Source organism: Patagioenas fasciata, chromosome 19, assembly GCF_037038585.1.
Source record: "Patagioenas fasciata isolate bPatFas1 chromosome 19, bPatFas1.hap1, whole genome shotgun sequence".
NCBI classification, from domain to species: Eukaryota; Metazoa; Chordata; class Aves; order Columbiformes; family Columbidae; genus Patagioenas; species Patagioenas fasciata.
Window position 1 is genome coordinate 11,872,896 of NC_092538.1, and position 13,541 is coordinate 11,886,436.

Below are 13,541 nucleotides of genomic sequence, written 5' to 3' on the forward strand. Positions count from 1 at the left end.
GAAGGTGCGGGATGCCCTGGCTCGTTGGGTGGGTTCCTGTCCCCGTGCCCTGTGGGAGGGTGAACCATGTGCTGCCCTTGGCCACCGCTCTCCGCCAGCTCACACACCTCACACCTTTATTTTATTCAAAATCTATTGAACATTTTACACCAACAGGTTCCCACAGAACACTGACCTCATTAGTCCCGATTTTCCATAACAGAGTAGATATTAAATGATCTGACCCCCAACTACACCGCAAAAGCACTTTTCAAAGGCTGAGCACCTCCATCCTCTCCATCTCTCCGCTTTGTGCTTCCTCCCCTTCACCCCCCGGCTAAAATGCTTTTCCTTCCACGACATTCCCATGTTGAGCTCAACCAGCCCAAATTGTCTCACCTTCCCCCTCAAACGCCCCCTCCGCAGTTAATGGAACCTCCCCGGACGTCCTTCATCTGTCAGAGATCGCAGCCTTTTATGGCGGGTCATTATTTCACCGGGAACTTGAACAGAAATATTTCCAGTCCACACCAAGCGATCTATTTCGCTTCCCCACCCACCACATTAGCCTCTGAATACTCTCATTATACCATTACTAATTAGAAATTCTCTCAAATTGGCGGCTGCATTAAAAAAAAAAGACAGTGTGCTGAGCATATGGCATAATATCCTATTAATGAACACTCTAAATTCAAACTCAGGTCAGCTGCTCATTTCTTGCTCATGACACCCAGGCAAGGGGGGGAAAGCAAGGGGGTTTTTTTGCCTTTCTTTTTCCCCTAACATGCATAATCCTGAATGCCGAGGATGCAGCGGTGCCTTGGGCCAATGCTTTATTTCATTTGGCTGATTTTTTTTGGTAGAGTTGTAAAAAAATAGATATTAAAAAATGTATATGTGTGTATCTGTATTCATTAACTCATAGTGGAAGGCAGTGACTTGCTGGCCAGTCCATGTTGTGGTGTCGCCTCCTTTAAACAACAGCAAAAGAGGCCCCGTGCGCTCCCAGAATAACTCAGACCGTCACAAACGAGATGAATGTCGTTTGAGGTTGTGCATTGTCCTGTAGCATCCGTGTCTTCAGCGTAAGATGTGGGGAAGGGGAGGAACTTGCAGCATAGGCACTTCTTTTTCGTTAAATGGGCTAATTGTACCCGACACTCGCACCGTGTGAGTGACTTTTTGGGTTGACATCACCTTGTCCTGCCTGAGCTGGGGTGGCAGCCAGCGCTGCCGCTTGCACAGATTTGCAATACAGTAAAACAGCAGATTCTTGTATAATACTTCCCTCTTCTCTGGGCAGGTGAGCTGTCAGGGCTTTAGGTCTCATCCGTCTTGTTGTCACCGGGGTTTATAAAACTACCCAATGATATTATGTCAGCTGATTCTTTAATGGGATAATCATTAGCCAAGACCTGAGTAAGGCTTTTTTATTTTGCCGTCGCTAATTTCCCCTCAAGGTGAACGCAGAGGCCGCCCCCCCACGCGGCGTTTGCTGGGATGCTCGTCCCGCTCTGCTCCATCACACCCCACCCTGCTCCTCCTGCCCTCTGTGTCCCTGACGGTGTTTGTCACAGCGGGGCAAGTCACGGCATGGAGGTTGTGACCGCTGTTCCTTGCAGAGGGACTTCGAGTGTCCCAGGGCTCGTGGTTGCAACCCCAGGTTCCCCGCACACAATCGGGGGCATCGGTGGCAAAGGGCGCGCGAGGGCGACGGCTGCGTCGTGTTGTTTGACCTTTTGGTACGGATTGAGAAAGTTTTGGCCTTTCCACAAAGTGAAACTTTGCCGTCGAAAACAAATATTTTGCCCCATCAAGAATCCAATTTTCTGTCAAAACAGTTTTCATTAAATATTTCCAAGCAGCCCCGGGTTAGTATTGATTTAAACTGTTACAAGAGAGAGAAGAATGAGGCTTTGTCTCTACAAAGATCATGTTTGCCCACCAATTAAAATTACAGTAGAAGTGAGTAATCGCTGCCACCTCCAAAGGGGGATTGTTTAACGAAAGGCACAGTAATTATCCTCGTTAGTTTGCATAGTCTCGTGTCAAACCTCAGCACTGAGCGGCTGTGGGCAGGGGTGCAGGATGGGGTGTCCTCCGGGGACCCTCAGGCTCATGTCACCCCCTTGGTTCCCCAAGTTGCAGCTCATGGATGCTCCTCAACAATCCCAAAGCTCCAGCCCCGTGCTCGTCAGCCGTTTGTTGTGTCACTGTGCTGCTCGTTAAGGCTTCTCCCAGAAAGTGTGGGTGTTATCCTGTAAAAGTTGAAGCAAGACGCACAGTCACCTGTGCAAGGGGACTGCGCCAAGAACTGGGGTGAAGGACGTTGGGGACACTTGGCGTGGGGAGGGCGAAGGGGCTGGAAGAGGCAGGGGACAAGGGACAGGGGACGGGTCTGTCCTCCCAGCTGATCGCTCTCGCGTTCTGAGGGTTAAAGCCAAGATGAACACTCTGCAGCCCAGGAAGAACTGAGGTTTTATTTCATCGGCACCGGGGTCATTCCTGATTTAATTATGTAAAAATTAATGTGAACGTCTTCCTTGGTACATCTAGGCCATCCATGGAAATTGAATGGGGTGAAATGCTGGTTAAGCTAATCACCCACAAGTCATTACGATGGCTAAGCACAGGGGTGTTGTAATCTGTTGGGACTTCTCAAAGACCTGATTGAAGACCAAGTCTAAGACCCACAGGTTTAATCAGAGGGGATCAACGCTACTCTGCTGAAGTGACGTTTCCTTTAGCAAGGAGCTCTGAACTGTTTCTTCCCAGTATGGGAACCCACATTGTGAGTCCAAAGGGCTTCTCGTGTGTCCCAAACCCTTCCTGACCCGTGGACTTTCTCGCTGCAGGAAAGGACCCACTATGTCCATATTTTCCCCTGGTGAAGCTGAGTATTTATGTCTTGCTCTTGAGAAGTAACTTGTGCTATACAAGTAACACTGGTTTGCCCAATGTGTGTGTGTATTGACGCAATAGCCACATGGCAGAGGATGGAAAATACATGTTTATGATCTAGTTCAACATACTTTTACCTACTGATTTTTACTGACATCTTGACCCCCCGTGCCTTCAATATTCCCACTCTCAAGAACTCACTCCTGCAGTCATTAACCTTCTTTAATCTGGGTGTTGGATTTACAACAATTTTTATACATTTTAAAGGAATAAAAACTTCCAATCGATATTTAGAAGCTCATGCCCAGCTTGCAGAGCATTTCATCCATCCATTCCCTTGTACCAGAAATGCCCACCTTTGGAGGTGCCTGGAGGGTGCTGGGCCGGAGCTGCTTCCCGGCCTTGTCAGGATGCGGCTGATGTCCATAGCAAATCAAGATGCTTGTTGTAACGTTCGCAAAAATGTAATTTGATTTGCCTTTGTCAACAAAATCTGCGGAAACATCCTCTGCCTGAATAAATATCCCTGCAGGGTAGCACATGCTTTGTAAATAATTTTCATTGTAACCCCCTCTTCCTAGCAGGGGTGGAGAGTTGAGAACATTCATCAAGTCTCACATTAAGAACATAATTTTCTTGTACCTAATTTGCGCAATAAATAAAGTCCACAATTTCTTGCTTCTGCAGCAAGGAAACGTGAAGAGCTGAGACTGGGGGGTTTGATACAGGGTCTCTTTTTGATAATCGTTCCTACCTCGGGCTCGGTGACCCCAGGCCAACAGCTCCCAATAATCTGGTGATTTGGGGCTCATCATCTCCCACACAGTCCAGCACAGGGTGACCTGGAGGAGCTTTGTTTGCCAGGAGGGGGGCGAGAGGCTCCTTTGTGCGGTGCCCCAAATACCAACAGCCTCCCATCCCTGACCTGCAGCAGGACATCTCGGGCCATGCAAAGCCTGGGCGCAGGATTACAAAGGGCTCTTTGGCCAGGCCTGCCCGCACATCGCTGCCACAAAGGGAAGGTTATTTTCCAAGTAAGAAACTTGGAGGGATTTGCTGCCTTGCAGTCTGCCCTCAGGACTGACTGCAGAAGGGGATGGTGGTTGTTGGGGTTTTTGGAGCTTTCTGCTTTTTCCTTTTAATGTCTCTAAAGGCTCATGCGAAAGGAGCTGTAGCCAAAGCCCAGCCTTGCTTCCCCGTCTGTCCCCGGTACAAACCCAGCGAAGGCCGCGCTCCTCGCCGGTGGCCTCGGTACCTGCACCGGGCGCTCAGCACCTTCCGAGTCACCTTCAGCACCGCTGCCCTGGGGCTCCGCTCCCGAGCGGCACAAAGGGGCACACAGGACAGGGCCGAGCGCTGGCAGGGAAATGGGGAGGGTACCAAAGAGTTTGGGCGTTTTGTTAGCTGCACCTTGGGCAACCAGACTCCTAAATTCCTACATATCGATCCCTTGTCTCATCTGAGAGCTGGAGTGCGGGTCTGTCGAGCTGGGAGAACACCAAGACGGGAGGATAGCTTTGTTTTTCTCCTTGTAGAAATGTAAATCTGTTATTTATATATATTTTATGGATGGCATGTTCCTATCCCCAGGCATTTTGCATTGGAATTCAACTCATTGCAAGCCTATTACATGTTCACTAACTATAAACCATCTGATTTATATTCATTAACCAGTAGCAGACAGCAGCAGTGGAATAACTTTAGCACTGGACATGCCTCAGTCGACGGGCAAACTAAATTTCAGTTAATTAAGGTGCCGTAATTGTTGTCCAGTACAAGTGTCTTCAGGGCATTCACTTTGTAAATAATTTTTCACCCCAACCTTTCCTGCATACTTGGTTGCTGCTCTGCAACTTTGTTCAAGCCATAAATTATTAGGAGATCGGCTCTCCTGCCTTTCTGGTAGAAGAAGGGCCCTTTCCTGCTTCTTGCCAAAGACAGCGATGGTGTCAATGATTAACCGAGTGCCACCGGACTGCAGGGAAAGCAGCCGAAGGGTTATAACCCCAAAACAACCAGGAGGCAGCTTGGCTCGCATTTGCTGGGAGCTTTTGCTCAGAGGTGGTGTGAGAAGCCCACGAGACGGAGCCTCGACCACAGCCCGGCTCAGAGGAGACCCGGCATGAAACCTTGCGCGAGTTAAATCTGGTTGCCAAGAAATTAAAAGCTGAAACATCAGAACCGGATCCAGCGCTCGCCTCGCTGGTCTGAAGCCTTCCCAGCTCTGTCCCTGGGAAACCTGGAGAGGTGCAGGAGAACCCTTGGCAGCAGCGGCCCAGAGCGAGCAGGGATGGACAGACCCCCGTCCCGTCTGTCCCGCGTGTCTGAGAACCCCAGGGCACCCGCTGTGCCCGTTTGTGGGGACTGTCCCCTCTGCCTGCCCTCTCTGGTGAGGGACCAGACCCGCTGCAGGCAGGATGGACAGGACGGACAGGGGTGATGTCTAACAGACCCAAAGCGAGCGCTTGGTAACAAGGAGCGATCGGTGTGTGCACAATAAAAACCCCTGCTGCTCCGAGTCTGTGCGCACCAACCGCGGGCAGTAATTAGGAGGGAAGCTGGATGTGGCATTGAGACTGTAATTATGAAGAGCTGCTAGATGCTACTGTAATGCAGCCTTTGGCTTCCTCTTCTGCTGCTGCTATTTTCTTTTCTTTTCCTTTTTCCCCATTTGGATTAATTGCTGCTTTGTTTTGTTTCCTCCAAAGTTCGCATTTGGAGGGGACCCTTGGGAAAAGGGGCATTTCCTCACCTCCCTTTTACACCCAGCGAGTTGGAAGCCAAGGTGGAAACTGGTTTCTTGTACTTGATGTGAAAATTAATGTGGGGTGGCTCTGAAAGAGAACGGGAGGGCAGCTCATGCAGGTGCGATCAGCACGGAATGGGACATTTTCCTTTTGCTTTTTAGAAACAGGGCAAAAATTATCTGTTCTGTAGAGGTTTGGGCTTTCTGGGTTTGCTTTGTGTTCAAGGCAGCTCCCGAGTTACGGTTCTCGGGGACTGTCCCTTTCAGACTGGCTTTTCTGGTTGGAGCGGGGTTTAATGTGCAATATTAGCATGCACCCTTCGTGTTTTAGCAGTGCAGCCTGAACAAGGGGCTGGATTTTCAGGTGTGCTTAAGTAATGGAGCGAAAGCCAAGGCTCCCTTGCGTGCTTTCACCCAGGTAATTTAGCACACATTAAAGCCGAGCTTTGCCTGCAGGAGCCTTTTAAACCATTGTGTGCATGAGTAAAGTCTCCCCCTGCGTGGTTTGGTGAGCACCCCCAGACCCTGCAGCTTCCGTGTGCTCGAGTTCTGCTGACCTGGCAGCTCCTTCCCAGACCCACGGGCAGCAGACACATGCCCGTCTCTCCGATAGTTCATGTTCACTTATTAATATAAAGATTTGACTTCACGTTCACTGGAGTAAACCTTGCATGATGCCTCTGACAGTAATTCAGTTGTAGCCTCAATCAGACGCTGGATCTCCAGCCCATGGCTATCCCGCTGGCCTTTTCCAATTTTTCACTACACCGGTCATGAATAAATCACCAAAACACATCAGGTTGCTGAAAATGGAAATACCAGAGATAGGCACCAGTTCAGTAGTCAAAGAGCATCACCTTCCTGCAGCCAGCGCACACGCTCTCTGCTCCCTTGTCTGCTCCTCCCGGCCCGGCCCGCCAGCCAGAGGCCCCTGAATATCTGCAGAACAGCAATGTGCGTCCTGTGCATCCTGGGCATCCTGTGCATCCTGTGCATTCTTTGCATTCTGCGCATCCTACGCATCCTGTGTATCTTGTGCATCCTGTGTATCCTGTGCATCTTGTGCATTCTGCGTATCCTGTGCATCTTGTGCGTCCCGTGTATCTTGTGCATCCTGTGCATTCTGTGCATCCTGTGTATCCTGCGCATCTTGTGCATCCTGTGCACCCAGTGCATCATGTGCATCTTGCACATCCTGTGCATCCTCATGTCCTGCACGTCCCGCGCATCCTGTGCGCCCCACACATCCTGTGCATCCTATGCGTCCCGTGCATCCTGCGCATCGTGTGCATCCTGCATGTCCTGCATGTCCTGCACATCCTGTGCATCCTGTGCGTCCCGTGCATCCTGTGCGTCCCGTGCATCCTGCATGTCCTGCACATCCTGCGTGTCCTGTGTATCCCATGCATCCTGCACATCCTGTGCATCCTGCATGTCCTGCACATGCTGTGCATCCTGTGTGTCCTGCGCATCCTGTGCATCCTGCACATCCTCTGTGTTCAACACACATCCCACCCGGGAGAGGTGATTCTGTTCACCGGCCGCATTGCCCACCAAGCCATCAGCGGTACCAGGATGCTCCGAGAGCAGGGCTTGCCCTCCTATGTGTGCTACAGCCAAGCACTGTTCATTTTCAGTGCTTGGTAGCAGAAAGAGCAACAAAATAGTTGTTTTTTGAGGCTTTTTCCCGTGTTCTCAGTGCAGTGTGTCCTGCAGGAGGCTGCAGCACTGAGACCCCGTCTGCAGCCCTTTCCCCCGCCGCCTCTCCCATGCGCTGAGCTCCTCTAGTGGAAACAGGGGCTGCGGACTGGTAGCATTGAAACCACTTCAGGTCGGGAATCAGCGAGAACTTCAAAAAGAAAAAAGCCCAAATCACCACTCGTAAAATAAATCAAATTCTTTAAAATTAGCCTCCGTAATTTTGACATCAATTCTATTTCGGTAAGGTTTGTCCGTTTTGCAATTTTGTTTTTTTATCTGTTGTTGTATTAAACCCCCTGCTAATAAAATGTCAAATTAAAAAAAAAATTAGTATCCCTAGTATTGCAGAAAACCAATAAAATAAAACCTTACAAGAGAAGCAAAAGAAAATTTCCATCATTCTCTCCTTAACCGAAATCAAAATTAGAGTGTTATTAGAAATTTCATTAGGATGGAGCAGATTGGTAATGAAATTACATTCCGGCTTTCTACAAACCCAATGTATTAAGTAGGTTTGATCAATGATGTTCACACAATTAATTTTGTCTGATTGCTGAGGATTACTTTATCGACAGTCACATTTCACACTTGCGGGTTTTTTTGTTTCCACAGTAAATCCTCGCCGGTGTCACATCGCATGGTGGCGACGCAGGTTTGAAGCCCCGGCTCTCAAAGCGACTTCAGCGGACCGTGACGGGGATCAAGGTAGGGATGTCACCACCGTTAATTGCGGTTGTTACGCTGGTGCTTATGGGCGGCCAACCTGGGGGGCAGAGGGCTTGCTGGGGAGCCCTGCGCGGTGTGGGGACACGGTGACGTTCTCCCTGGGCAGCCTGGGGACTCTGGGATGCTCTGCTCTGCCTGGTGCTGGGGCTCTGCTGTTGGGCGCGGGGATGCTCGCCCGGCTGCGACAGCCCTTGGGCCAGATGTGTCAGTTCAGTCTCGGTGCTGGTGTCGCCACAGCTGGCAGCACATCTGGAGGTGGCATTGAGGAAGGAAGGGGAAGGCAGCAGGTCCATGAATGCTCTGCGGCTGGTTCGTCAGGGCTGTGTGTACTCGGGTTGTTCTGAGCAGTGATAAACCGTGATTCCTGGAGGCTTTGCTGTGTTGTCGCTGTCACCATTGTGCACTAGGGGATGTTTCTGGACCCCTCTGTGTTACCCATCCCAGGGGAATCAGATGACTTTTACGTGAGACAGTGATGTTGGTGATACCGTGGAGGCAGAACGAGGTCCGTCAGGTGCTGTCAGTCTCCGTTAACCGTTGTAGAGATTTTCAGAGCTATGTAAGGAATTAAACATCCAGGAGAGTGGGGGGTCCTCCAGAAATCCTGACCAGCCCCTCTTCAGTCTTTACCGAGCTCTTGGTGGAAGTTGTGTTGTCGTGGGTGTCCTGTAGGAGGTGGGAGATGCCGAGGCTGCGGTGGCGCCGCTGGGCTGTTCCCTGCCTGCTCAGACACCACGGGGCGATCCAGCATCTTCTTAGTAAGTGGTGAATGGCTGTAGGTGTTACCTGCCCTGCATCTGTTTCCAGGTGAGACCCGAGGGCACCTGCATTGCCTGGCAGGGCCTCCCAGCTCACAGGACTTTTGCATGGTTTGAAATGCAGAGAAATGAGAGAAGGAAATATTTGATCTCTGGGGGTAAAAAGCTCCCATTGTAACATTCAGATTCACTTTAGAAGTCATTTTTAAACCTTAAGAAAAATACTTAGAATTAAGTGCTTTAAAAAGCTACAGAAACTGAATAATAATATTATTAGGGCTTGAAATTGGGATTTTCCCCCTCTCTTTTACCTATATTGATCTACTGATGGATTAGCTGGGAATCGGCAGCAAGTGATCTGTGCAGTTCCTTTTTTCTCTTTGAGAATTATGCGTTTGTTAACATTTAGGTTGCAGGAGGGAGCTGGTTCCGTGGGTCAGATCTCTGTGTCTCAGCAGTGACCCTGGATTTCAGCTGCTCCAGCAAGATTTTACCCTCAGGACTCCTGTGAAAGCTCCAGTAGTTCAAGACCTGGAAAGGAAAATCCCTGCACAGGAGGGAGGGGAGGAGCAGGGGGGACAGGACACTCTGTCCTCCCATCCCGGCCGCTGGACCCTGATTTCTCCGTGTACAGGCAGCAAAGATACCAGGTGGATCTAATTTTTAGAGATGAGACATCTCATCTGTCAGCAGCTGAGTGAATTACAATCAGAGTATGTGGTGGGGTTTTTTTTCTTGCTTAAAACAGCCCCAAGTTTTTTATCAAGATGCCATTTATCAGCAGCGCTACCAGCCGCGAGCAGTAGGCATCCTGCCAATCATTTTATGGAAATCGGGAAGGACTTTAATGTTTGGATGCCCATCTGAATCGACTCTTGTTCATGTCAGCAGATCTGATGTGAAAGCAAAGGTGCCCCTGCGCAGTCTGGTTGCCATCAAACCTGTAAGTGTCAGCATTTTAAAGGCAAGGAACACAATGCTGGTGGTGGGCAATGTCACTGGTTTCACCTGCTTCAAAGGCATCGGCTCCTGCAGCCTTTTCCTGCTTGTCTCTCAAGGATTAGTTATGCCCGAAGTGCGCCTACTCAGTTAATCTCTGCAAATAATTATTGAGATACCTGCATATCACCATCTTCTGCCCTGAACACGTTCATCACCGAGCCGTTCGGCACAGCCAGACCGATGCTGACCGCGGGGTAGGAGCACTAATGCCGTTGTGTTGCTCAAAACAGCGCAAAGGCGTCGCGTTCTGCTGAGCACACGTGCACCATCGCCTGCGTGGGCTCTGGGGGTGGTTTTGCCAGAGCAAAGCTCAGCCCTTCTCCAGACAACCTAAACTCTCCCAGGCCCCGTCTGTGCTGACCAAGGCGCAATTGCACGCAGGAGAGTCAACACCGTTAATCTCTGCGGCTGTGGGACGGGCCCTTTGGCTGAGCAGCTCCCTGGTGCTGTGGGAGCATCCCCTTCCCCCCTCTGTCTGGTTTTGGGGAAGGAGTCACGCTGGGCTCCGGCCTGGAGCCCCGTGTCTGTTGGATGCAGGAGCTGGATTCCCAGGTCTCTGCATGGAGAACCCGGGGCAGAAGGGAGCTGCGGTGTCCGGAGGTGATGCACACTCCTGAGCCAGGTGATGGAGGAGCATGAAGGCGTCGTTTCAGTATGTGTCTAAACCTGGGATGTGCTGCTGTTAGACCTGCGAGGTCTGGCTGAACTCAGATGTGCTATGGAAATGCAGGGGCAGATTCAGTGGGAGGTGTCTGGAAATGGCCCAGGAAAGCAGGACTCTGCCCTCACCCCAGCAACACCGAGATGCTGGATTCCCCAGGGTGCCTGGGGCCAGTGGAGGGGGCAGAGCCCTGGGAGAGGCGTTAGAAAGCCAAGGGGTCAGCTCTGCTCTGATACTGGACTTTGGGGCAATCGGTAACAGGTGTCCCCTTGTCACAGGAGGGGACTGGCCGGACTGGGCTGTGATGTGCTGGAGCTGGGCAGCACCTCTTGGGTCACCGTCTCCTGTCTCTGCGCCTGCCTCGCTGTGTTCTCTGTTTCCCTGGTCGTTTTTAGCTGTATATAATTTGGAGCCGGGGTTTCTGGCAGTGCCGAACACCACACTGCCGCACAATCAGCGTTTCCTTCTCCTGGTGATCTCCAGGGCAGTCTCAGGGATGCAAAAAGCCGAGCTGGGCGCTGGTTCTGCCTCCCCAACACGGTCCCTCCACTCCACAGGCGTCTCTGTCCCCTCCCTGCCCTCCATTTGCATCGCGTTTCCAGCAGCCTTTGAAGGTCAGGGGTTTTTGGACGTGACCGTAAGGGATGGGGGTACCGGGTGCAGGCAGCGCAGGCAGCACAGGCAGCAGGGCCGGTCTCGCACGGGCGCTGCCGGCACCGCCGCTGCCGCAGCTGTTGACACCAGGAGTGATTAACATGGGTAGGACAGTGAGAGGGAAATAAATAACATCCTAATCTCTGGCACCATCATTCCTTTGATGAGAACAAAAAATATGAAGACTGAAAGATCAAAATAACTGTATTAGAGCATGAAAAGGGAAATGCTCTTTTAACCACCGCTGTTCAGATATATCTCCTTAGATCTGACATGCTGTAATATATTTGTAACACAGATATATATTAGGGGGTAAAGCTGGTGATTAATTTGCTTTACCTTTTCAGAACATATACATAAAAACCTACATTAGCAGAATTAGCATTTTACCTGTCTTTGAAGCTCTTGGCTTTGAAATGTATAAAGTCTTGTCGATGTTATGTCTCTCAGAAGAATAAGAGTTGTTTTTTATATGAAGCTTCCCCCGGCCGCCCCCTCCCCGGTCGGTGTGCGTGGCGCAGGCGGAGATGCTGCGGGTTTTGTGTCTGATTGCAGCATCCCCCCCGGGGCATCGCTCCAGCTGCTGCCCACGCTCACCCCTCTTGACTCATAATTGCTGTTGAAGCTTCTGAGACCAGAGATCAAAGTATTCGTGTCATTCATGTTTCTGTCAAAGGTCTTATCGTCAAAGCACCAACTATATTTTGAGAGACGTCTCCTTTTCTCAAGAGCAACAAACTTGGCTTTGCCTTTTTTTTTTTTTCCTCCTCTTTGTAACGTTGCTGCGAGGAGATGCGAGTGCAGGGAGGATGAAGAAGAGGAAGGCAATGAGGGTCTACATCCTGACCAAAGCGACCATCGCACGTTTCTTTGAGCAGCACCGTCCTCCCTGGCCGGTCAGGGGTGCTGGGGCTGGAGTTGCCTCTCGCTGTTTGTCGCCTGCGTTTCCCTTGGCTGCCCAGGGGGTCTGGTCCTCACAACTCACACGCAGCCGTTCTCCCGGGTTTAATCTGGATATTGGCTCTGCCGTACACACAGACCGAGAGCTCTTCTGCCCCGCTCTCCCTGGCCTGGCATCCCTGTGCTCCCTTTAGCAGAGACGCTTTTAACTTCCATCGAAATGTTAGGTGTTAAAAAATATCTTTGTTTCTGTTTTTTAATATAATGTAAGTTTGGATCTGGGCGACTTAACAGAGACGTTCAGCTTTAGCAGTTTGGTTCCCTTTGTGGGAGAGGCCGTGGTGTGTTGAGACTGGTGGGGATGCTGGGTGGGGTGGTGATGCTGCAGGGCCTGGGGATGTGATTTGGTGGCACGTGCCACCCCAGGGGTTCCTCCTGCTCCTCTCCATTGTGAAACACATCCTTGGAAACCCTCAGGAAGCAGTGCGTGTTACACACAGACCCCGCCACGCTGTCCCGCGTGTGTCGGAACTGCAGCCGGTGCAGGGTTCTCAGCATCCCGTGCAGGGTTCTCAGCATCCCGTGCAGGGTTCTCAGCATCCCGTGCTTTTTCAACATGAAAAAGTACAACTGTCTTACAGCCTTGAGGAGTGCAGGGTGTTGTCAGGGCACCAAGGCTCCGCCGTGCTTCTCTGCTACACGGTGCCACGCTTTTTCTTGTGCATTTTTATGTTCTTCAGTGTTGCATTAGTTCTGGTTGAAGGCGGTCACTGGGGACCGTCCATGCGCCGATCCCAGCGGCATTTTAGGGAAGAGGGATTGCGGCGTGGGCCTGCGTTTAACGTCATTAGAAGTCCTTTCCTTTAGAAGATCCCAGCAAAACCTTGAGCTTGGAATTCACTGAGCGTGTTGGAAGGGCTGAAGGTCAAGCCTTGCCCTGGTGCGCGCAGGTTCGGAGCCCCGGGCGTTGCGGGAACCCCATTCCTGCGGGGGAGCAGGGACAGGCCGAGCCGTGCGGTCCCTGCCCGCCGCACCAACTTCCGAGGAGTTTCTGTCTCCGAGTCCTCAGGATTGGGAGCAGGAAAAGAACTTTATAAAATTCTCCACAACCAGTGGAGCGGAACCTATTTTCTCTCACAATGCAATTAACGGCACCAACATTTACAAAATATGATTACAAGCACTTTGGTTAAGTAGAGGAAAGTATATTAGATAGCAGCGAGGGGTTGATCTTAATGTGCATTTTTTCGAGAGACTTGCATTTTCTTTGTGCAAATAAAGAGGCCCTAAATTCTCCATAGGCACTAAAATCAATGCAGTGGAACCATGATAACAAACACAGGCTCCACTTTTTGCTACATCCCCCAATTAATTAAGCCTTTCACGGGCATGTAATTAGGAACATTAGCAAGTCATAAAATTGCCGTGAGTCTCTAAATTATGTGCTGGCCCTCAGCAATTTGTTTTTAATTCCTTTTGAAGACAATGGCACTGCGGGGTCCCATAGATCTTC

At 50.7% G+C, this 13,541-nt stretch overlaps 1 long non-coding RNA gene across 1 annotated transcript in view; it reads left to right on the forward strand.

Annotated features, from left to right (window-relative positions):
* The window catches only part of LOC139829447 (uncharacterized), a 125,340-nt gene that overhangs the window by 67,523 nt on the left and 44,276 nt on the right, over nucleotides 1-13,541 (forward strand). Inside the window, exon 2 of the long non-coding RNA XR_011741916.1 lies at nucleotides 7,940-8,032. This is a non-coding gene — a long non-coding RNA (uncharacterized lncRNA). The remainder of the gene's footprint in view (nucleotides 1-7,939; nucleotides 8,033-13,541) is intronic.